The following is a 22,805-nucleotide window of genomic DNA, read 5'->3' as shown; positions in this document are numbered from 1 at the left end:
TATCAATCAGTGGTAGTTACTGAAAACTTACTGGGGGCAGAGCACTGTACTAAGCACTTCTTTCTTCAATGGTGTTTGTTAAGTACTTACTATTTGCCAGGCATTCTACTAAGCACCCGGGTTGATACACGTTATCCAGATTGGACAGAGCCAGTGTCCCACATGGGGCTCGCTGTCTTAATCTCCATTTTGCAGATGAGGTAATTGAAGCACAGAGAAGTGAAGTGACTTGCCTCAGTGGACAAGAGGTGCAGCTGGGATTACAACCCAAGTCCTCCTGACTTCCAGGCCCAAGCACTATCAACTAGGGAACACTGCTTCTCACTTTGGACAGTACCATACAACCGAGTTTGTAGACAAGATGACTGCCCATAAGGAGTTTTCATCATCTTTGGAGAAGTGAATTGCCATAGCACAGAGAAGCAGCGTGGCTCAGTGGAAAGAGCATGGGTTTAGGAGTCGGAGGTCAGGAGTTCTAATTCCGCCTCCACCACCTGTCAGCTATGTGACTTTGGGCAAGTCACTTGACTTCTCGGTGCCTCAGTTACCTCATCTGTAAAATGGGGATTAAGACTGTGAGCCTCACGTGGGACAACCTGATTACCCTGTATCTACCCCAGCGCTTAGAACAGTGCTTGGTACATAGTAAGTGTTTAACAAATACCAACATTAGTATTATAGCACCCCTCTTTCCTTCCCTTCCAAGGCCAAGGAGGCTGAGTCAGGGACTGCTGTAGAACCAAAATATTAAAAACAAAAAGCAGTAAGAAGCTAGAGTCTTTCACTGGCAATGATACCTGTTCTGAACATGAGTATAAGGCTACGGGAAAACAGTGGACAGGCTCTCTGACTAGCATCGGCACCCACCAGGTGCTGGTGGGGGAGTCAGTGCAGCTTACTCCTGTAATTTTAGTTTTGCTAAAGTGATTTATTAGCCCCCATTTCTGCTGATTTCAGCCCAGTCCAGTTGTAGAGCCTTGTCTTTTCCAAATGGATTTGAGGATTTCAGGCCTGGATGGAACCACAGAAGAGAAAGGCAGGAGCTGCTGTTGCCACGTTACTACATCCATGTTAGTAGCAGCAGTAATTTTGGTGGTAGCAGTAGTAACAGTAATAATTGTAGTAGTGGTAGAGGCGGTAGTGGCAGTAGTGGCAGTAGTGGCAGCAGGAGCAGCAGCAGCAGCAGCAGCAGCAGCAGCAGTAGTAGTGCTAGAAGCTCATTGTGGTCAGGGAATGTGTCTGCTTAATGTGTCCCCCGTGCTCAATAAATACGATTAGTGACTGACTAGTGGTAGTGGTGGAGGTACAAGTAGTAACAGTAAGCAGCCTGGCTTACTGGATAGAGCATGGGCCTGGGAGTCGGAAGGACCTGGGTTCTAGTCCTGCTTCTGCACGTCTGCTGTGAGACCTTGGGCAAATCACTTAACTTCTCTGAGCCTTGGTTACCTCATCTGTAAAGTGGGGATTTAGAGCGAGAGCCCCATATGGGATAGGGACGGTGTCCAACTCGATTAACTTGTATTTCCCCAGTGCTTAGACCACTGCTTGGCACATACTAAGTGCTTATCAAATATCATAATAATAATCTAGTGATTATAATAGTAATAATTCTGCCTCTGGCCTAGTACCCCCTCCCTCCTCATAACTAAAAATTACTCCCCCCACCTTCAAAACCTTACTGAAGACACTTCTCCTCCAAAAGGCCTTTCTTCTTCAACGCCTTTCTGCGTTGCCCTGGCTTGCTCCCTTTATTCATCCCTCACCTGCCATCCCATAAGCCCCACAGCACTTACATACCTACCTGTTGCTGTATTTGTTTTAATGTCTGTCTCCCCCTCTAGATGTTAGCTCATTGTGGACAGGGAATGTGACTGCTTTATTGGCTATACTGTACTCTCCCAAGCACTAAGTACATGACTTTACCCACTGGAATAAGTCAAGATGGCGGCGACGGTTAGCTGGAGCTGAGGAAGAGCTATGACGGGAGCAGGGACAGCGTCAAAGGTCCAATGTGGGGCAAACTCCTCAGACCCATGCTCAAAAGGAAGGGTCGCTGACCCCATCCTCACCCTCTCCCTGCCGGCGGGGGATCTACAATGACTCCACAAGGAAATACACCTAGTCCCCCGCCCTCTCCCCAAAATGGGGGTCAGAGTGCCTGGCAGAGGAAAAAGACTGCTAACCTCCCAGCGGTGACTTGCAAACCAGGGGCCAAAATACTGAATTTAGGGAGGGTCTCCACCACCCCACAATCAATGACCTAGGATCAATCTGGCCCCCCGCCAGCTCAACCCATTCAATTCCTTCCTACCCTCAACCCGTCCGCACTGGACTCAGCCAAGTGTGTCCTGTGAAACCCCCTACTCCATTATGAGCTTTCCTCATATTGACCCGTTCCTGTTTGGGGCACTACTCCTCCTGGCCATCACTGAAATCTGTTCTCCCCAAATGACATGGTCTCCCCTCCTGCTCTCTCCCAGGGGCCTTATCTGCTCCCATTCCCCCAGACTCACTGGAAAAGGAGGAGGTGTTCGCTTCCTCCTCATGCCTCAGTGCCACTTTGCAGCATTCCACCTCCCCCGCAAACCTTTTCTTTCCCTTTCTCTGAAGCCCTCCTCATGTGCCTCCACCGCCCACTGCAGATTCTACAGGCTGTCATCTACCACCCCCAAGATCCAACTTCCAACTTCTTTATTCATTTTGATCCCTTTCTTGCATTCCTTCCCTCTTTCTCCTTGCTTACATTGAAACTTGGGAACTTCAATATCCACATAGATGTTCCTGATGACCCTTCTACTGCCTGCCTTCAATCACTCTTCAACTCCACTGACCTCCTGTTCCACCACACCTCGTCCATTCACCAACTTGGACACATGCTAGATCTCATCATCTCAAGACACTGCACAATCTCTACCCTCACAAACTCTGAAATCCCAAAATCTGATCAGTCTCCTCACCTGCCTTCTCTCCCACACACCTCCTCCCCATAAATCAGTAGTGTTTCCCCACAGACACCTCCAATCTTGTGACCCCATCTCATTTTCTTCAAGGTATCAGGCCCATTTAGATTCTATACCCTAACTACCTTCCCTTGATGACTAGACTGACTCTCTCAACACCACTGTCTCTCTTGAACTCAACTCCTTTGCTCCCCTATCCCTTCATTGCTCTCATACCACTTACCCACAGCCCTGGATCACCTCCTCTGCTCCTGTGCTTGAGCTACAGAGCACTGCTGATGGAAATCTAGATATCAGGTTGATTTCATCCACTTCAAGTTTATCCTTGCATGCTTTAACTCTGCCCTCTCCTCTGCATGGCAAAACTATTTCTCCACCCTTACTGACATCCATGCCCATCACCATCGCCAGTGGTTCCAGACATTTGACTACCTCCTCAGGCCTTCTGTCACCCCACCTCCCCTATTTCTTGCCCCCTGTGCCCTTGGCCACTCTCTTCATCAGCCAGAATTGACACTACCATGCATGATCTCCCGGAAAATCTCCCCTGTCCCTCTTCCAGTCACTCCCCTCTCCTGCCCCGTCTTCAACTCTCCTGTCGTTCCTTGCTATCTCCAAAGGGAAATCTCCTGCCTTCTCTCAAAATCCACCCCACCTCCACCTGTGCATCCAAACCCATTCTTCCGCACCTTATCAAAACACTTGCCCCCTGCCTCCCTCCCTCCCTAACTGCCATCTTCAACTCACCAATGGCTTCTTTCCCACTGCTTTTAAACATGCCTATAACTCCCTGTACTAAAAAAAAACCCCTCCCTGACCCCAAGGCTCCTCCTGTTATCACCCCATCTCCCTCCTACCATTCCTCTCCCAAAACCCTGGAGCGAGCTCTCTAAACCCACTGCCTCATATTCCTCCCCTCAAGTTCTCTTCCTGACCCATTCCAATCTAGCTTCTGTCCTCTTCCCTCCACAGAAACCACCCTCTCAAAGGTCAACAATGATTTCCTCCTTGCCAAATCCAACAGCCTCCACTTCATCCTAATCCTCCTCGACCTCTCAGCTGCACCACTCCTTTCTCCCGGAAACATATTCCAACCTTAGCTTCGCTGACACTGTCCTCTCCTATTTCTCCTCCTAGCTCTCTGGCAGATCTTTCTCAGTCTCTTTCACGGGCTCCTCCTCGGCTTCCCATCACCTAAGTGTGGGGGTTCCTCAAGGTCCCCTTTTTTTCTCCATCTACACCCACTCCCGTGGAAAAGCCATTCGCTTATACGGTTTCATCTATCACCTCTATCCTGATGACACCCAAATCTACATCTCCCACCCTGATCTCTCTCCCGCTCTGTAGTCTCGCATTTCCCCATGTCTTCGAAACATCACTACTTGGATGTCCTCCCGACCCCTCAAACTTAATATGGCTAACAATGAACTTCTTATCTTCCCACCCAAACCTTATCCTCCTGCTCACCTTCCCATCACTGTTGACGGCACCATCTATCTTCCTGCCTCATGAGCCCGTAACCTTGGCATTAACCTGACTTCTCTCTCTCATTCCACCCATGTGTTCAAGACACCACTAACTCCTGACACTTCTACTTTCACAACTTTGCCAAAATCTACCCCTTCCTCTCCATCTGAACTGCTACTACATTAATGTGAGCACTTATCCTGTTCTGCCGTGATTACTGTAACAGCTCCTGGTTGACCTTCCTGCCTCTTTTCTCTTCCCCACTCCAGTCCACACTCCATTTCTGCTGCTCCAGATCATTTTCCTTCAAAAACGTTCAAATCACGTTTCCCGACTCCTGAAGAAACTCCAATGGTAACTCATCCACCTCCGCATCAAACTAAAACTTCTCACCATTGATTTTAAAGTACTGAATCACCTTGCCCCCTCCTACCTTACCTCTCTACTTTCCTATTACAACTCAGCTCACACACTTTGTCCCTCTAATCCTAACCTTCTCATTGTTCCATGAAGCTCATCTATCTTGCTGCGACCACCCACCCACATCCTCCTTTTGGTCTGGGACACCCTCGTTCCTCATACCAGCGTGGCTCCGTGGAAAGAGCATGGGCTTGGGAGTCAGAGGTGGTGGGTTCAAATCCCGGCTCCGCCGCTTGTCAGCTGTGTGACTGTGGGCAAGTCATTTAACTTCTCTATGCCTCAGTTACCTCATCTGTAATATGGGGGTTAAGACTGTGAGCCTCATGTGGGACAACCTGATGATCTTGTATCTACCCCAGCACTTAGAACAGTGCTCTGCATAGTAAGCACTTAACAAATACCAACATTATTATATCAGGCAGATAATTACTCTCCCCCACTTCAAACCTTCATTCACGGCACATCCCCAAGAAGTCTTCCCTGACTAAGCCCTCCCCTTCTCTTTTCTCCCTCCCTTCCGTGCCACTCTCACTCGCTCCTTCATTCATTCTCCCTCCCAGCCGCACAGCACATATGTATATACCTGTTATTTGTTTTTCATTAATTTATTTACTTATAAGCTTATTTATTTATCTACTTATTTACTTATATTAATGTCTGTCTCCCCCTCTAGACAGTGAGTTCGTTGTGGTAGGGATGTGTCTGTTTGTTCTTATATTGTACTCTCCCAAGGGCTTAGCACCATGCTTTGTACACAGTTAAGTGCTCAATAAATATGACTCACTGAATGAAAGAACTATAAGCGCTCTGTAAATAAAACTGACTGGCTGGCTGGTTGGCTGGCTGACTGACTGTGAGTGAGGTAAAAGGATAACCAGGAGACAGCACTGAGATAAAGTCTTAGGTTTGAGAGTGTTTACAGGAGAAGGGGATGGTCAATGAGGTTGGGAGGAGCTGAGGGTTCAAGGACAAGAAGGGTCGAGTAGTGACCACTAAGTTTGGACAGAAAAAGGACATCACTGGTGATGAAGAAAAGGATCTCAAAGGTGTAATGAGAGCAACAAATAGATTTGGAGAAATCAAGATGGAGGCTGGAGGAGAGGAAGGGGATTTGGTGGGGGGAATACACCTGATTGCTAAGTTGGGATAAGAAGAGGAGTGGAGGAGGGAGACTGGGTGATAGCTGAATGGTGCAGTGAGGTCCAGAGAAGGTTTTCTGAATGGTAGGGGAGTCATGGGAATGTCTGAAGGCAAAGGGAAAGGACCCATCAGACTGACAGCTGAAGATGGCAGTCGAGGAGGAAGAAGAATGGGCACATGTGTTCTTATACCGGGATGAAGGACCGTGGTTGGAGGCACAGCCCCAGGTGGAGGAGGTAGATTTTGAAATCAGCAGAACACCTCCTATTAGGAAACAACCAAGAAGGATGAGGGGATGGACAAGGATGGGGATGGGGTGGGACAAGGAAATGACAGGACAGAGCTGAAAAGTTAAGGTGGGGATTTGGGGAGGTCATATCTGATGGTTTTCAAATTCATTAAGAGAGTAGTTGCCAAACTTATGAGGGGGAAAGAAAGTATGGCTTACAGGGCACTGCAGGGTATCCGGAAAGGAGTTAACTATATGGAACAGTTTGGTGAAGGCAATGGGCATGGGAGTCATTCGATAAGGGAGGAGAAGTAGCATTACTGATCTGAGGAGAAGGCAGAGTTACAGCAGCAGGATGAACTTGAGGATGGTCAAAGAAGCCCTGGTTCCTGCATTCCACCAACAGCATGCCTATGCATGAGTGCTGGAGTGGAGGTAGGGCAACTTTGGAGATGACTGAGGGCTAGAGACTGGTGGTGCAAAATCAACGGAGGGACAGAGGGGGCGAGGAAGTTGACTTCAGTGAGGAGGGCAAGAATTAAGAACAAGGAGTTGTACATCAAGAGATGGGAGAACGGGGAGGCAAGCCAAGTGGGAAATGAGGACTGGGATAGTAGTCGGGGGGGTGAAGAGCTCAGAGGTCTCTGCTGGACTCTTTTATGAAGGGCTGGGGATGAGAAGGCAGGTAAGGTTATGGTTGGACTACTGGCTTTCCCATCCCCGCCTAAGCCCTCATTCCTTTTCTCCCACTCCCTTCCACATCACCCTGATCTGCTCCCTTTATTCACCCCTCCCTTAGTCCCACACCACTTATGTCCATATCCATCATTTTTTTCTTTATAGTAATGTCTGCCCCCCCCGCCCCACCTCAGACTATAAGCTCGTTGTGGGCAGGGAACATGGATACCAACTCTGTTTTAGGTACTCTTCTAAGCACTTAGTATAGTGCTCCGCATATGCTAAGGCCTCAGGAAACAGGATTGATATTGATTGACTGATCGATTGATTGATTGATTTCAGTGTTTTGGAGACTAAGGACTGTACAGTGAGTAGAAAACACACAGGCATACATACACACACACGTTTGCGCGCACACATGCACCTACAAACAGACAAGAATGCGCACATTATGCAGTGTGCTGCCCTCCCACCCACCCATGTATTTGTTCCACTCCTTTATCTAGTGACAACATGACCAGCAAGGCGAGAGAGGTGTGAACAGTGGTCTGTAAACCACTAGACAAGGCGCCTCCCTCGTCCCTAATGGGAGACTCCATTGTTTTTTTGGTTGTCACTATTTAATGGAATTTTATAAGTGCTTCCTGTATGCCACGCACTGTAGTAAGCACTGAAGTATATACAGTACAGTCATGTTGAACCCAATTTCCTAAGATCCTTGGGGGTAAAAGTGGAGAGATGTTGTGTAGGGTATTACTTCTGTAACTCCATATTTTATATTCTACACATATGAATTGCAGAAATAGGGAAGTATTTTTATGGTCTGGACTTACCAGCTGAAGGTAGAAATCACCAGGACTATTCACATGGCAAACTACAACAGAAACTTCTGCTGATTCTTTGGGTAATACAGGTGGACCATACCGAATAGCCATATTCTTCTCAGACTCTTTATAGGGAAGCAGTGACTGCAAGCTAAACAGAAGCATAGTCAAGTGGATAAGCAATGTAAAGAGATGATCTCCTCCTTGGTAACTCTTACTCTCCACTGGTGGGGAGGAAGGCAGCTGGGGAAGGACAGATGCGGAGAAGGGAGAGGAAAGAGGGGAAAAGGGAGAGGAAAGAGGGGAAAAGGGAGGAGAAAGAATACGGTACAGGAAGAAAGGGAAGGGAGTGGAGGAGGGAGGGAGATTGGAGGGAGAGAGGGAAATGGGGAAGGAAAAATGAGGAGAAGGGAGCGGAAGGGGACGGGAAATAAATGACTAGGTACCGCTAGCAATTTTGCAATCCGTTAACTTACATCTTCTCAGACCATTGCAACTTACCTGACAAAATCACTCAACTTCACAGACTCCAGCCATGACAGTGTGCTCTGAAATCCTGTCTTCGGAATTTGCACAATCTGGAATTTCAGAATACTGGGTAGGTAAATGATAAAAATTGCTAACTGCTAACTGTAGCTGAAGGAAATGCCACAGAATCCCCTGACGGTGGGTTTTTGAAACAGAAGGAAGACTGAGGAAAGAAAATGAATTCACCAGTAATATTTAGTCAGGCCTGTACCGAGGATGGAACCAAGTTTATTTACTCATGCAATTGTATTTATTGAGTGCTTACTAAGTGCTTGGAAAGTACAATTCAGCAACTAGGAGAGACAATCCCTGCCCACAGTGGGCTCACATTCTAGAATAGGGGAGACAAACATCAAAACAAGTAAACAGGCATCAACAGCATCAATATAAATGAATAAAATTAAAGATATGTATATATCAAAACAAATAAACAGGCATTAATATAAATAAGATTATAGAAATGTACATATATACACATATGCTGAAAGGAGGGGAGGGGGGTAGAGAAAAGGGAGTGAATTGGGGTGATGGGGGGGTGGAGGGGAGCTGAGGAGATGGGGGGCTTAGTCTGGGAAGGCCTCCTGGAGGAGGTGAACCTTCAATAGGGCTTTGAAGGAGGGAAGTGTGATTGTTTGGTGAATTTGAGGAGGACAAGCATTCCAGGCCAGACGTGGGACACGGGACGATGGTGGGACAGGCGAGAATGAGGCACAGCGAGAAGGTTACCACCAGAGAAATGGAGTCTGAGGGCTGGGATGTAGAAAGAGAGAAGGGATGTGAGATAGGACGAGGAAAGGTGATGGCAACCAAGTGATTGGCCTAGTACAGTCAAATAAGTAGACATGATTCCCTGCCCTCACGGTATTTACAATGTAGGGGTGGGGGTCATGCTGGAAAATAAAATGACTGACGGGGGAAGCAAGTCTCTAGCACCCTGTCGCTCAATTGGGTTCCACCAAATCTCAGACCTGAGTCATCTCAAATTGCATGTTTCTTCCACTCATGTGCTTAGCCCACGGAACTATTCAAGTATCAGGCTGATGCCATCCACCTCAATTTGATGCTCACCTGCTAAGAGTCTTGCCTGTCTTCTGCTCAGACACACTATGTCTCATTCCTTACACATTCCTATTCCCACAGCCTATTTCTGATGTCTAAACCCCTTCCTAAACTTCCAGATGTCTCTCTCCCTCACCATGTGCACCCAGTGTCCTGGCCATTTACTTCACCTACTTCATAACTGAAGCAACCTTACATTCCCTCTTGCTTTCCAGATCATTCTAACTCAGTTTCTCACCATCATCTCACTATCAACTGAAATCCTCATTTCATCTCCTGAAACCTCCCTGCCACCCAACAGTCCCATCACTACTTGATTGATTCACATCAATCAACTGATGGCATTTATTGAGCACTTTCTATGTGCAGCAAACTCTACTAAGAGCTTGGGAGAGTACAATAAACAGAATTAGCAGAAATGTTCCCTGCCCGTATCCACCCGTTCTCACAAGCTTGTAGCCTTGGCATTATCACTGTGTCTTCATTCTCCTTTAAATAACATATTCAGTTATTTACCAAGCTGTCCTTTCAATTCTGTCTTCATATAACATCTCCAGTATCCACATTTTCTTTTCCACCCATGCTGCTACCACACTGGCACAACACCTGCCGTGACAACTGCATCACTCTCCTCATCGACTTCTCTGCCTACAACCTCATCCCAATCAAATTCATAAGTCACAGCAACAGCAATAATGAGAACAATTAAAATAACCGATTTTAAGTTTGGCATTTGTTAAGTGCCTACTCTGGGCCCAGCACTGTATTAGGTGCTGTGGTAGATACAAGATAATCAGGTGGGACATTTGTCCGCTGTATGATCTTGGGCACGTCACTTCACTTTGCTATGCCTCCTACCTCATCTGTAAAGTGGGAACTGAGCCACTGGTCAGTCCCAGGCGGGGCACGGTCTGTGTCCAACCCAAGTTCCTTGTACCTACTCCAATGGTTAAGAAAGAGCCTGGCACACAGTAAGCACTTGACAAATACCACAATTAGTCCCTTTCTCACATGGCACTCAGTCTAAGTATAGAAAGAGAGGGCATTTCATTCCCATTTTGCAAATGAGGACACTGAGACACAAAGAAGTTAAGTGACTTACCCAAAATCACAAAAGCAGCCGAGTGGGATTTAGCAACCCAGTCTTTTGATTTCCCAGGCCTGTGCTCTTTGCATTAAGCCATGCTGCTTCTCAGACTTCACTTCACTGACTGGATTTTTTTTTAAACCCATGATCTGCATGTGCCCAGCTCTCCACTCTCCAAAGACCTCCCCAGTGGTTGTACAACTATTTCCTTATCAAGGGGAAACTCTTTGAAGTTGGATTCAAGGCACTCATTCAGCTCACTCTCTCTCACATTCTCATTCCTCTCCCACTACACTCCAGCCCACAAACTTCACTTCTCTAATACAACCAAATCCCTGTGCTACAGTTATTGGGAGGTTTTGAGGGGAGTGGAGAGGTGGGAAGAACAATGATTTAGAAGAATAATCTGGGAAGCAGACACCAGAGCATCGAGAGTAGTACAACACTGGTATTGTTAGCAGGTCTAACGGAAACAGCAGGGGAACCTGCCTGCTTAGTGACCTTGGGTAACTCACTCAAATTCTCTGGGGTCTCACTTCGGTCATCCGTCAAATGGTTGAAGTCTACATCACACCACTTACGTCTCCCTACCTGACTGGGATATTGTGACAACAAATGAGAGAGATGATTTAAAGCCCTTTGAAACATAAAGGCATACTTACATAAACAAATGAAAAAAAGTTGTTATTGCTGCTATCATCATTTCCCATAGGCAGCCTCAACCTTAACAATGATCTGAGTGATCACATTTCAATCCCTGGTTTCTGTGCTGCCAACTCTCCAGTTTTTACCAGTTCCCTGGATTTTCTCACCCCTGGTCTGGGATATTTTCCTCTTTCATCTTTTCGGTTGTGGAAATCTCACTCAGATCCAGCCCCCCACCTCCCACACCCTACCTTCTTCCAGAGATACCTGACCTCATTGTTCTCCCAATGCTTTTCAAATTAAGGAAGAAAGAGAACTGATGATTTTACAGATGATAAAAATATGTATATCTTGGCAGGTCATGAAAACAGTCACTGAGAAGTCCTGTTTGCATCACAGTCACAGCCACAAAGAGAATACTACTGCTGCAATAAAATTAGATTCTTGAAGTTGTACGAAGAACCTCGGTTATCTGGCATCAGTTACTTCGTAATTTACTGTGTCATGGGAAAACAATGAGGAAAATAATTGCTTTTAAGTGCTGTGGATGGAGTTAGCTTACTGCAATACATCAAGTGTCTCCTACACTGTTATCTAATCTTTGTACAGGTAGGCAGCACTTTTCAGTGGATTAGCATATTGCTGAAGACACATACCAGATTTTCTGTAGTGAATGATCCTTTCCATATCTGACAGATCATTGCTCACCCACCTTCAAGCCACAATTCCTCCAAGGGGCCTTCCCTAACTAAACCCTCCCTTGCTCTTCTCATATTCCCTTCTGAATCATCCTGAACTGCACCCCTTATTCCTCCCCGCTCCCAACCCCACAGCACTTACATGCATATTCATTTATTCAGTCGTATTTACTGAGAATACTGATTGCCTTCAAGACATCTCTACTTCGATGTCCCCCCATCAACTCACATTTAACATGCCTCAAACAGAGCTCCTTGTCTTCCCACCCAAACCCTGTTCTCTCCTGGACTTGCCCCGCCATCCTTCTTGTCGCACAAGCCCCTAACCTTGGCATTATCCTTGACTCCTCTATCTCATTCAACCCACATATTCAATCTGTCACCAAATCCTGTCAGTCTCACCATCACATCACTAAGCTCCGTCCATCCAAACTGCTACCACGTTGATACAATCACTCATCCTATCCTGCCTAGTTGATTGCATCAGCCTCCTCGCTGTCCTCCCACTTTCCTGCCTCTCCCCACTCCACTCCATAATTTCACTCCGCTCCCCGGATTATCTTTCTACACAAACGTTCAGGACATGTCGCCCCTCTTCTCAAAAATCTCCATTGGTTGACTACCCACCTCCATATCAACCAAAACTCCTCACCACTGGCTTTAAAGGGCTCCATCACTTCAGCCCTTCCTACCTCACTTCTCTCTTTCTACAACCCAGACTGCACCCTTCACTCCTCTGGCGCGAACCTTTTCACTGTGCCTCCGTTTCTCCTGTCTTGGCGCCGAACCTGGCCCAAGTCCTACCTCTGGCCTGGAATGCCCTCCTTCCTCAAATCTGCCAGACAATTACTCTCCCTGCCTTTAAAGCCTTACTGAAGGCAGATCTCCTCCAGGATGCCTTCCAAAACTAAGCCCCACTCTTCCTCATCTCCCTCTCCCTTCTGCATTGCCCTGAATTGTTCCCTTTGTTCTTCTTCCCTCTCCCCATCCCACAGCATTTATGGATTTATCTGTAATTTTATTTATTTATAATGATGTCTGTATATTTCTACTGTTGTCTGTCACCTCCTTTCTGGACTTGAGCTCATTGTGGGCAGGGGTTGTCTCTCTTTATTGCTGCACTGCACTTTCCCAGGTGCTTAGTACAGTGCCCTGCATACGGTAAGTGCTCAATAGATACCACTGAATGAATGTGTTAACTTTTACGATTTCAATGTCTTCCTTATAGAAATGTAAAGACTGTTGATGCAGAAGTGCACTTGGGGTTACTATTTTGGGAATTTGGAGATATGCCTGGGTGTGACTATATTATAAAATGAGATGCTGGCAGTGGACGCAATCCATATAACACTACTAATGTATTTTAATTAGATTTAATTTAGTAAGACAAACATAAATCTTGTAACTCTTAAAGTTGTAATCAATCCACTGTATTTATTGAGCACTTACTATATGCAGAGTACCCTACCAAGCACGTGGTCGCGTAACCGAGGCTATAATCATATTATTACTTTATTTTACAGTGGATGGTATGTGTTAGGTACTTATTACGTGTCAGGCACTGTAGTAAGCACTGGGACAGATAGAAGATGAATAGGATGGACACAATACATGTTCCACCTCAGGTTCACAGTCCTAATCACCACTGAATGGATGAGGAAACTGAGGTACACAGTAATTAAATGTCTCGCACAAGGTCACACGGCAGAGGTCCATGCTTTATCTGCTACTCCACGCTGCTTCCCCACTTCAGCCCATCTGCATCACCTAGCACTTTGGTTCTCACCCTTCCTGTTGCCCTCGCCCCCTTATCTCTTATGGACATCTATTCACATTCTATTACCTTCCACCTTCCTTCAGTGTATCTTAGTGTCTGCTAGACTGTAAACTCTTTGAGGATAAGGATCACGTCTACACAGCCTACTGGACTCTCCCAACAGCTGAGTTCAGAATTATATATACGCTAGGTGCCCGGTAAATACTAGTAATTGATTGATTAATGGAAATTAATACTGGGAAGTCCAAAACCTAGGCTAAGCAAGTAACACGAGCTGCCTTCCTGGGAGCTTTGTTCCACATCAATCAGTCAATCAGTCAATCTGTGATATTTACTGAGTGCTTCCTAAGTACTGAGTACTCTCCTCAAAATCAGTATATTCCCCGCCCATAAAAATGATAATAATAGTAATTGTAACAATGATTATGGTACTCGTTAAGTGCTTACTATGTGCCAGGCACTGTTTTAAGCCCTTCACTCAATCGCATTTACTGAGTGCTTACTGTGTGCAAAACACTGCACTAAGCACTTTAATCAGGTTCGACACAGTCCCTGTCCCACACGGGGCTCACACTCTTAATCTTCATTTCATAGATCAGGTACTTAAGGCCCAGAGAAGTCAAATGACTTGCCCAGGGCAACACAATAGACATGTGGAAGAGGCAGGATTAGAACCCAGGTCCTTCTGACTCCCAGGTCCACACTCTATCCACTAAGCCACTCTGAGAAAGCCAAGCTTACAGACTTAATGTAAACAAATAATTTATAATGTAGAATCTCAAGCCATAAATTTAAGTGCTTTGGGGTTGAAGGTGGGGCAAATACCAAATTCCCAGTGGTCACACAGCTCCAAGGGCCTACATGATGCAGAAGGATGATCAAGCCGGGGAAAAGAGGGCTTAATCGGGGAAGGTCTGTTGGAGGAGATGTGACCTAAATAATGCTTTGAAGGTGGGGAGAGAGGTGGTCTGGCACATATAGAGGGGGACAGAGTTCCAGGCTGGGGGGAGAAGGATGTGGGAAAGAAGGTGGCAGCAAGGAAGACAGTTTTGGGGTACAGTGAGTAAACTGACGCTAGAGGAGCACAATTAATTCCAAAAGAGGATGAACTGAAGGGGTTTTGGGGTGAATGCTGAATTTGGGTTGCTTTGTATTTTTAATATGGGGCAATACGCAGCAATCGGATGACAGAGCAGAGCTTAGAGACAAGACACAAACACTCAAGAGGACTCAATATGTGTGCTGTGAACAGAACTGTCAATTGCGCACTCATCTTTCCTACCCCTCCCACACTTATTATTGTCATATCCTATAGGTAGTACCACTCTCAAATACAAACGACAAGGAGAAATCATTTGTTCTGAGGAAACAGCTGGTCCCTGCCAGTCTGCCCCTGAGTCATTCTTAACTGACTCTTCTATTTAGAGAGGATGCCTCAACCTACCTTGGAATTGGATTGGGAAAATAATCCTTGCAACAATTAGGACAGTTGCTTTCTTGTGCGTGACCCATGTCAAGCTTGACCATGAAATAGTCATTCCTCAGGGGTGAACACAGAACTCCTTCCTTAGACGAATCCCACGTACGCTTGAGGAAACCAACTTCTCTTGGCTCCAGGTTAAATAGTACCAACTTTTTTAGTTGGAACAATGAAGTCTTCTATTCAGGGAGAACGAAGACATGGAACACAGGAAGGGAAGTGGACAGAAATTGAACACGACAGCACCTTGGCCCCAGCAAGGCGTTCCCCACCACAGATGCCTTTTCCAGCTCCATTTTTTTCCTCCAACCCTCACCAAACCCCATATGCTCCCCTGAAGCTGTTTGCCACCCTCCCCCTTTCCAACCCGCCCCTCCTCTCCCTTATCACCTCTAGTCTTGTTCAACATGACAAGAATCTAATGAGGGGGTAGAGGGGACGGAGAAGAAGACAGAGGAGGAAAAGAAGACAGAGGAGGAGGTGAAGAAAAGGGAAGATGAGGAGGAAAAGAAAGGGGAAGAGGAGGAGGAGGAGGAGGAGGAAGAAGAGGAAGAAGAGGAAGAAGAGGAAGAAGAGGAGGAGGAGGGGAGCAGTGTTGGGGGAATGGGATGGATTTTCCTCAGTGGCAAGAAAAGCAGCCAGTGTGGGACCCAGAGAGGGGGTGTGATTAGTTGTCTGGTGGGGGTGAAACTTAGGGCTTGCAGTAGCAGGGTTTATCCCCAAAGCCCAGCCCTCACAGCATAGTACGGAGCAGGGGTCTTTGGTGAAAGGGAGGGAAGGCAGTTCACTCAGCCTCAGTGGAGATGGGTGAAGATAAGTAGTTTGTGGTGGGGATTAGGAACTCCTACCTTGGGCCCAGTCCCTGGTTCTTTCCCCTAAGCAGTGCTCATCCTCTGGAAAGTAAACACCTGGAAGGAACACCCCCACCTGTCATATCCACAAAGATACAAGTTGGATTTCAACCACATCAATTTTGGTTTGACCAACACAGTACTTTCCTGATCTCCCTCCTACCTCTCTGATGGCTCTTTCTCTGTCTCTTTCCTGGGTCCTCTTCCGTGCCTCATCCCCTAACCTGTGGGTGTCACTCAGTGTTCTGCTATGGGGCCCTTTTCTTTTCACTTAACAATCACTCCCACAGGGAGCAAATCTGCTTTGCTGGCCTCACTGACCATCTCTAGGTGGATAACATCTATGTACAACTGATTTCAAACTGTCACTCCCCACTGCTACCCTGTAGGGAGCTTGTTTTCTAATTCCTTGGTACTCTTGGTTCCAAAAACTTACTTTCAGTGCTCTGCATACAGCAGGCACTCAGTTAATAATACTGATGATGATGATGATGATGATGATGATGATGGTGATCTACACTGCAAGCCCACCACTGGCAGGGAATGTACCTCCGAAGAGCTTAGTACAGTGCTTCACACATAGTAAGTACTCAATAATGACAATTGATTGACTAACTTATTAACTGATAAGGATGGTTATGAAAAATCCCAAATTCAACTCTCTGGCCTCAACTTCTCAACCCATCGGCAATCTCATATTTCCTTTTGCCTCCAGGACATCTTCGTCCAGATATGCCATTGGTAACTTCAGCGTGATACATCAAAAATTGACCTTCATCAGCTTCCCTCTTCAAATCTTCTCTTCTGCTCTCTTTTTTCTTTTTAAAATGGTATTTGTTGAGTGCTTACTGTGGGCCAGGCATTGTACTAAGTGCTTGGCCAGATACGAAACAATCAGGTTGGGCAAAGTACGTCTCAAATGGGGGGCTCATAGGCTTCGTACTCATCTTACAGATGAGGTAACTGAGGCACAGACAAGTTGAGGCATTTGCACAAACTCTCACAGCAGACAAGTGGCAGATCCGGGTTTAGAACCCAGGTCCTTCTGACTCCAGGTCTGTGATCCATCCACTAGGTAACGCTGTTTCTCTGCTTGCCTTTCCCATCACTGTTGACCCCACCATCTGCTTCCTAGTCTGTCGGACTTGGAAGAGGGAGGGGGTCCCAGGCAGGAGGAAAGACGTGACCCAGAGGTCGGCGACAGGAGAGATAAGAATGAGGAACAAAGTTGAGTTAATAGATTAGCTTAAGAGGATGAAGCGGGTGCACTAGACCGGTGAAGGCAGGGGAAAAGAAGGAGAAAGCTGACTGAATAGTGGCAATCAGGGGAAGTGGAGTCCTCTCCCCACTCCCCTGTTCTTCCTTCCACCTCCTTAGCCCCCGCCCTATGACGGCTCACTCACATTCAACTCCTCCCCATCTTCCGCGTCATCACCTCCCTCCCCGCCATCACCCACAGCTTCAAACTGTGAGTCTGGTGGAGGCCCCGCACCATCACAGGGAAGACTCCCTTCATCCTTAACCTGTTCTTAACCCAGTCATTGCTCCTACTCATCATCACCGAAACCTGGCTTTCCCCGGATGCACTCTCTCCCCTGCCGGTCCCTCAAGAATGGGGTCTCATCTTCTCCCACTCCCCAAGAATCACTGGAAAAGGGGGAAGAGTCGCTGAAGTCTTGTATTTCCTCCTGCCTTCAGGACATCTCTACTTGGCTGTCTCACCACCTCAAACTGAATGTGACCTCAACAGAACTCATCTTCCCACCCAAATCCTGACCTCCCCATGACTTTCCCATCACTGTCAACAGCACCACCACTCTCCCTGGCACGCAAGTCCATAACCCTGGCATTCTCCCCGACTCATCTTTCTCATTCGACCTACAGAATCAACCTGTCTTCAGATTCTGTCGATTCTACCTTCACAGTAACACTATAACCCACCCTTTCCGCTCCAACCAAACAAACTGCTACCACTATAATTCAAGCACTTGTCCTAAACCGCCTTCATTACTGTCACAGCCTCCTTGCTAACACCCCCACTCCTGTCTCTCCCCACTCCAGTCTGTTCTTTACCCTGCTGCCCAGATCACTGTTTTAGAAAAAAAGTCCAGTCTGTGTTTCCCCACTCCCCAAGAATCCCCAAGGGCTGCCCACTCACCCCCATATGAACAGAAACTCCTTCCCCTTGGCTATGAAACACTCCATTATTTTGGCCCCTCGAACCTACTTCACTGATGTCCGACTGCATCTCAGCCCCTACACTTCATTCCTTCAACACCAATTTACTCACTGCAACTCCTTCTCGTCTACCTCACCCCAAACTTCTCTTCACGCTCCTGACCTTTTAGACCCTATCTCCCCACTCCTCCAACTTTGGCCCACCCATTTCCACATCAAATATGAACTGCTTAATTAGCTCTCCCTCTGCTACAATGCTGAGCTCTTCTAAAGGCCACCCAATCGCTGCACCTCAGTTTCCTCTTCAGTAAAATGGGAATTAAGACTGCGAGCCTCATGTGAGACAGGGACTGGAGTCCAACCTGATCTGCTTTGTAACCACTCCAGTGCTTAGTACAGTGTGTGGCACAGAGTAAGCGCTTAATAAAAAGCACAATTATTATTATCACTACGATTGTTATTTAAATAACATAATTGAAGGCTACAAATGCTTTAAGAGTACATGTACAATATATTTTTCAAAGGTAAGAGAGATTCAGTAGCCGGAGTCTTGGGAGGGAATGAGTTCTCCCCAGGGAGTGGATGAAGATGGGGAAAAGGAGGAGACCCAAAAGGGAGCTCTGACGGTGAGGGACTCCCAGAGTTACAAGGTGGGAGACAGATGAGGAGCCAGAGACTGAGAAGGAGCGGCCAGGAAGGTAAGAGGGGAACTAAGAGAGGATAGTGTCAGTGGAGCCAAGTCTTCTAGACTCTGAGCCCACACTGTTGGGTAGGGACTGTCTCTTCTTGTTGCCAAACTGTACATTTTAAGTGCTTAGAACAGTGCTATGCACATAGCAAGCGCTCAAATAAATCTGACTGAATAAATGAATGATAAAGTTTCCAGGAGAAAGGGATGGTCCAGTGTCAAAGGCAGTGGAGAGAGATGTTGAGGGGCATTAGGTCTGACCACTGGATTTGGCAATAAGGTCATCCATGACTTTGGAAAGGACTGTTTCTGGGCAGTGACGGGCACAGAAGCCGGTTTTGCAAGGGACTGAGTGAACAATTGGAGGTGAGCAAATGGACTCAATGAGTGAAGACAACTCACTCCAGGAGCTTGAAGAGGAATGTTAAAAGGGAGAAGAGGTGATAATTGGAGAGTGCCATGGGATCAAGTGTAGGGTCTTTGTTTGGTTGGTTGGTTGGTTTTTCGTTTGTTTGTTTTGAGGATAGGGAACGGACAGCCATGTTTGGAAGCAATTCAGAAGGAACCACTGGAAACCGAGCATGCCATCATGCAGGGAAGAAGGGAAGGGGTGACTGTTTTGATACGGCTGGAAAGGGTGACTGTTTGGATACCGTTGGAAGAGATGGGGTGGGAGATGCCAGTGGGGAGGGTAGAATTTGAGAGGAGGCTGAACTCTCCTCTTGAGACACTGCTGAGTTGAAGGATGGGAGAGTCAAAAAGAGGGAGCAGGAGGTGGAAGGGGCGGGAAAGTATCAGGGGGCAGATTTTAGAGAAATCCCGCCTAATGGTTTCAACTTCATCGACATCGCACCTGGCCCAGCCACTGGAACCTCAGGTAGTGCGGCAGGAGGGGTAGGTGGCTTGAGGACGGAGCAAAAAGTCTGAAATACCTAGCATGGGCAATTGGCATGGGAGCCAATGAGGACTCTTGCCAGGCAGAGGTGAGGGCAGAGACCAGTCAGATGAAGGTGAAGTTCAGATGGATGTGATCAGCTGGTGTCTGGTTTCTGCCAGCGGTGTTTTCCGGCTCTAGCACCAGAGTGGAGGAATTGTACTGTGGAAGTGACCCAGGGTGGTGGAATGAGATCAACAGAGTGACTAAGCCCACATTTTCCCACCTCCTCCTTCCCTCTCCAACACCTTCATATTTGAATGTGGGTCCCTTAAGCACTTTGATACTCACCCCAGCCCTAAGGGACCTGTTTCTCCTTGAATTCTACTGTTTCCCTTATCTGTAATTTATTTCAATGACTGTCTCTCTCTGAAGCCTGTAGCTCCTGGTGGGCCAGGATGGAGTTTACCAACTCCATTTCCCAAGTGCAGAGCATGGTACTTTGCAGTGAGTAAATGCCCAATATATTACACTGACTGGTTGACTAACTAATTATATTCCAAGCTGCTGAGAAACAAGAAGAGGGCAGAAAATGTATCTGAGGGAAACAGCAGTTAAAGGAATGGATTTTCCTTTTTTCAATTAATCAGTCAGTGGCACTTACTGAGGACTTTACCCTTTGCAAAGCACTGTACTAAGCACTTGGGAGAGAACAATACAAAACAGAATTGGTAAACACATGGGAAAGTCCAATTCCTTAAAATACCCAGTCAGTTGGCACGAGAGTAGGTGGCGGGGAGGAGGGAGGGGAATGTTACTGGAGACAGAATCAGGGAAACAGAAGTCAAAAAACAAACAAACAAAAACAGAAAAAAACAAGGAGGCAGAGAGAAGAGTAGGAGGAAAGAGCAGAAACGATGGGTCGTGCGGTTTCATGTGGTCTGCTGGACACCCGGTCCCAAGCAGGGAAATGGCAGACGATGTAGTGTAGACTGTGTGAGTTTCTCTGTGAAATGTGCACCTGGCAACGTGTGGGAGTGTCCTCATAATGGCTCTCCCCTTTGCCTCTCTTTAACCTCTTATCTCAGGTCAGTGCTACTGGTCCCTTAGCCCCACCCACTAACGCTGGTTCTCGAAGCAAAGGATAAAGATTACTCTCTTCGACGATTTCATTTCTTCTAGGTCCACTTAATGATAATGTATCACACCAACACTAACCAACCATTAGTAAAATTTGTAATTTGCACCTTTTTTAAAAGGTGCAGCCCAGGTACATTCATCTAGAATGCATTAGTGGACCAACCCACAAGCATGATTTTGATGGGCCTGCTTCAGGGAAGACAAGATCCTCTTGGGCTGAGGACTGGAAACGGGGAAAGCGACTGAAAGTGAGAGCACACTTGCTCGGAGGTGGAAGGTTCTGCAAGTAGATAAAGCTGAATTCTAATGTGCTTCAGTTCAGTCATGTGTTACTAATAGAAGGGATTTACCTCACAATCAGGACAAAGTACTGCTCCGGAATCTTCAGTCCTTGAAAAACATGCTTCAGGAGGGGATTCCGATGATGAATTTCAACTGGGAGAACCTGTTGACACACATCAGTTGTAAAGCTATTTTGTTATGGCTTCTGTTCCATGAAATCTACTCGGCTCTCTCGCAACTATTTTTCCCTCTTTTTAAAAATCTTAATCAACATCTAAAATTATCATAAAGAGATATTACAATATTTTCATCAAGGCAAGGAATACCATCAGTTTCGTTCCAGATTAAAAAACATCCTAGGCCCCAAATAGGGAGGAAAAAAAAATCATCAATCTAATTTCAGATTTGGTCACCTAATGCTAACTTCCACTGAGCTGGTTTGGTTTTTGGTTTGGATGTCTCTAGAAAACCACTGTTTCTAGAAGACTGACTAAGAAGGTGCAGGAGAAAGACCAGATTCAAAATTACCTGTGCATTTCCTGCAGCAGCACCAAAGTGAAGCTTCCTTTTGGTTCTGGTTCTTATTGTTACTGGTATTTGTTAAGCTCTTTCTCTGTACCAGGCCCCATTTTAAGAGCTGGGGTAGATTCAGGGTAATAATAATAATAGTACCAGTAATTATAATTTGACCTCCTAACCTCCTGTTATTCCCCACTTTAATCTACACTTAACCGTGCTGCCCAGATTACCTTTCTACAGAAACGTTCTAGGCATGTCACTCCCCTCCTCAAAAATCTCCAGTGGTCGCTTATCAACCTCTGTATCAAGCAAAAGCTCCTCACTATTGGCTTCAACGCTCTCCATCACTTTGGCCCCTCCTACCTCACCTCCCTTCTCACTTTCTAAATCCCAGCCCGCACATTCGGCTCCTCTGGGGCTAGCCTTCTCACCCTGCCTGTCGCACCGCTGACCCCTGGCCCATGTCCTACCCCTGGCCCTGGATCACCCTCTCTCCTCAAATCCACCAAACAATCACACTTCTCCCCTTCAAAGCCCCCTATGAAGGCTCACCTCCTCCAAGAGCCCTTCTCAGACTAAGCCCCCATTTTCCTCAGCTCCCACTCCCCTCCCCATTGCCCAGACTCGCTCCGCTTGCTCTACTGCCCTCCCCAACCCACAGCACCTGTGTATATATGTACATAACTATAATTCTAGTCACCTACATTAATGCTTGTTTATTTGTTTTGATGGGTATAAATTGATAGCTCTATTTCTTTATAATGATGCTATCGAGGCCTGTTTACTTCTTTTGATGTCTGTCTTCCCCTCCCTCCCTCCCCCCACCTTCTAGACTCTAAACCCACTATGGGAAAGTACTGTCCCTCTGTATTGCTGAACTGTGCTTTCCAAGTGCTTAGTACAGTGCTCAGCACACAGTCAGCGCTCAACAAATACAATTCAATGAATGAATGAAAGAACTTGAATGAGTCATTGGAATGAAAAAGCTGAGTCAAGGATAATGGCAAGGTTATGGGCTTGTGAGCCAGGGAGGATGGTGGTGCTGTCTGGAGACATGGGAAAGCCAAGGGGAGGACAGGATTTGGGAGGGCAGATGAGAAATTCCGTTTGGGACATGCTAAGCGTGAGATGTCGGTGGGACATCCATGTACAGATGTTCTGAAAGTAGCAGGAAAGGAGAGAGTGTAGTGAAGGAGAGAATGGAGATGCAGATGGGGAATTATTGGCGTAGAGATGATAGCTGAAGCTGTGAGTGCAGTGAGTTGCCCTAGGGGGTGTGGA

At 46.7% G+C, this 22,805-nt stretch overlaps 1 long non-coding RNA gene across 1 annotated transcript; it reads right to left on the bottom strand.

The window, feature by feature from the left end:
- Positions 1 to 7,550: 7,550 nt before the first annotated feature.
- Positions 7,551 to 21,139, bottom strand: LOC114808700. The gene is made up of 3 exons (XR_003756507.1): positions 21,074 to 21,139; positions 8,220 to 8,296; positions 7,551 to 7,869 (listed from the first exon to the last, which is right to left on the bottom strand). It is a non-coding gene; the product is annotated as an uncharacterized LOC114808700 (long non-coding RNA).
- Positions 21,140 to 22,805: the final 1,666 nt, after the last annotated feature.

The sequence above is a fragment of the Ornithorhynchus anatinus genome, chromosome Y4 (genome assembly GCF_004115215.2).
Source record: "Ornithorhynchus anatinus isolate Pmale09 chromosome Y4, mOrnAna1.pri.v4, whole genome shotgun sequence".
Classification (NCBI taxonomy): domain Eukaryota; kingdom Metazoa; phylum Chordata; class Mammalia; order Monotremata; family Ornithorhynchidae; genus Ornithorhynchus; species Ornithorhynchus anatinus.
The sequence above is the reverse complement of the archived record's forward strand: the minus strand, read 5'-3'. Positions and strand labels throughout refer to the sequence as shown.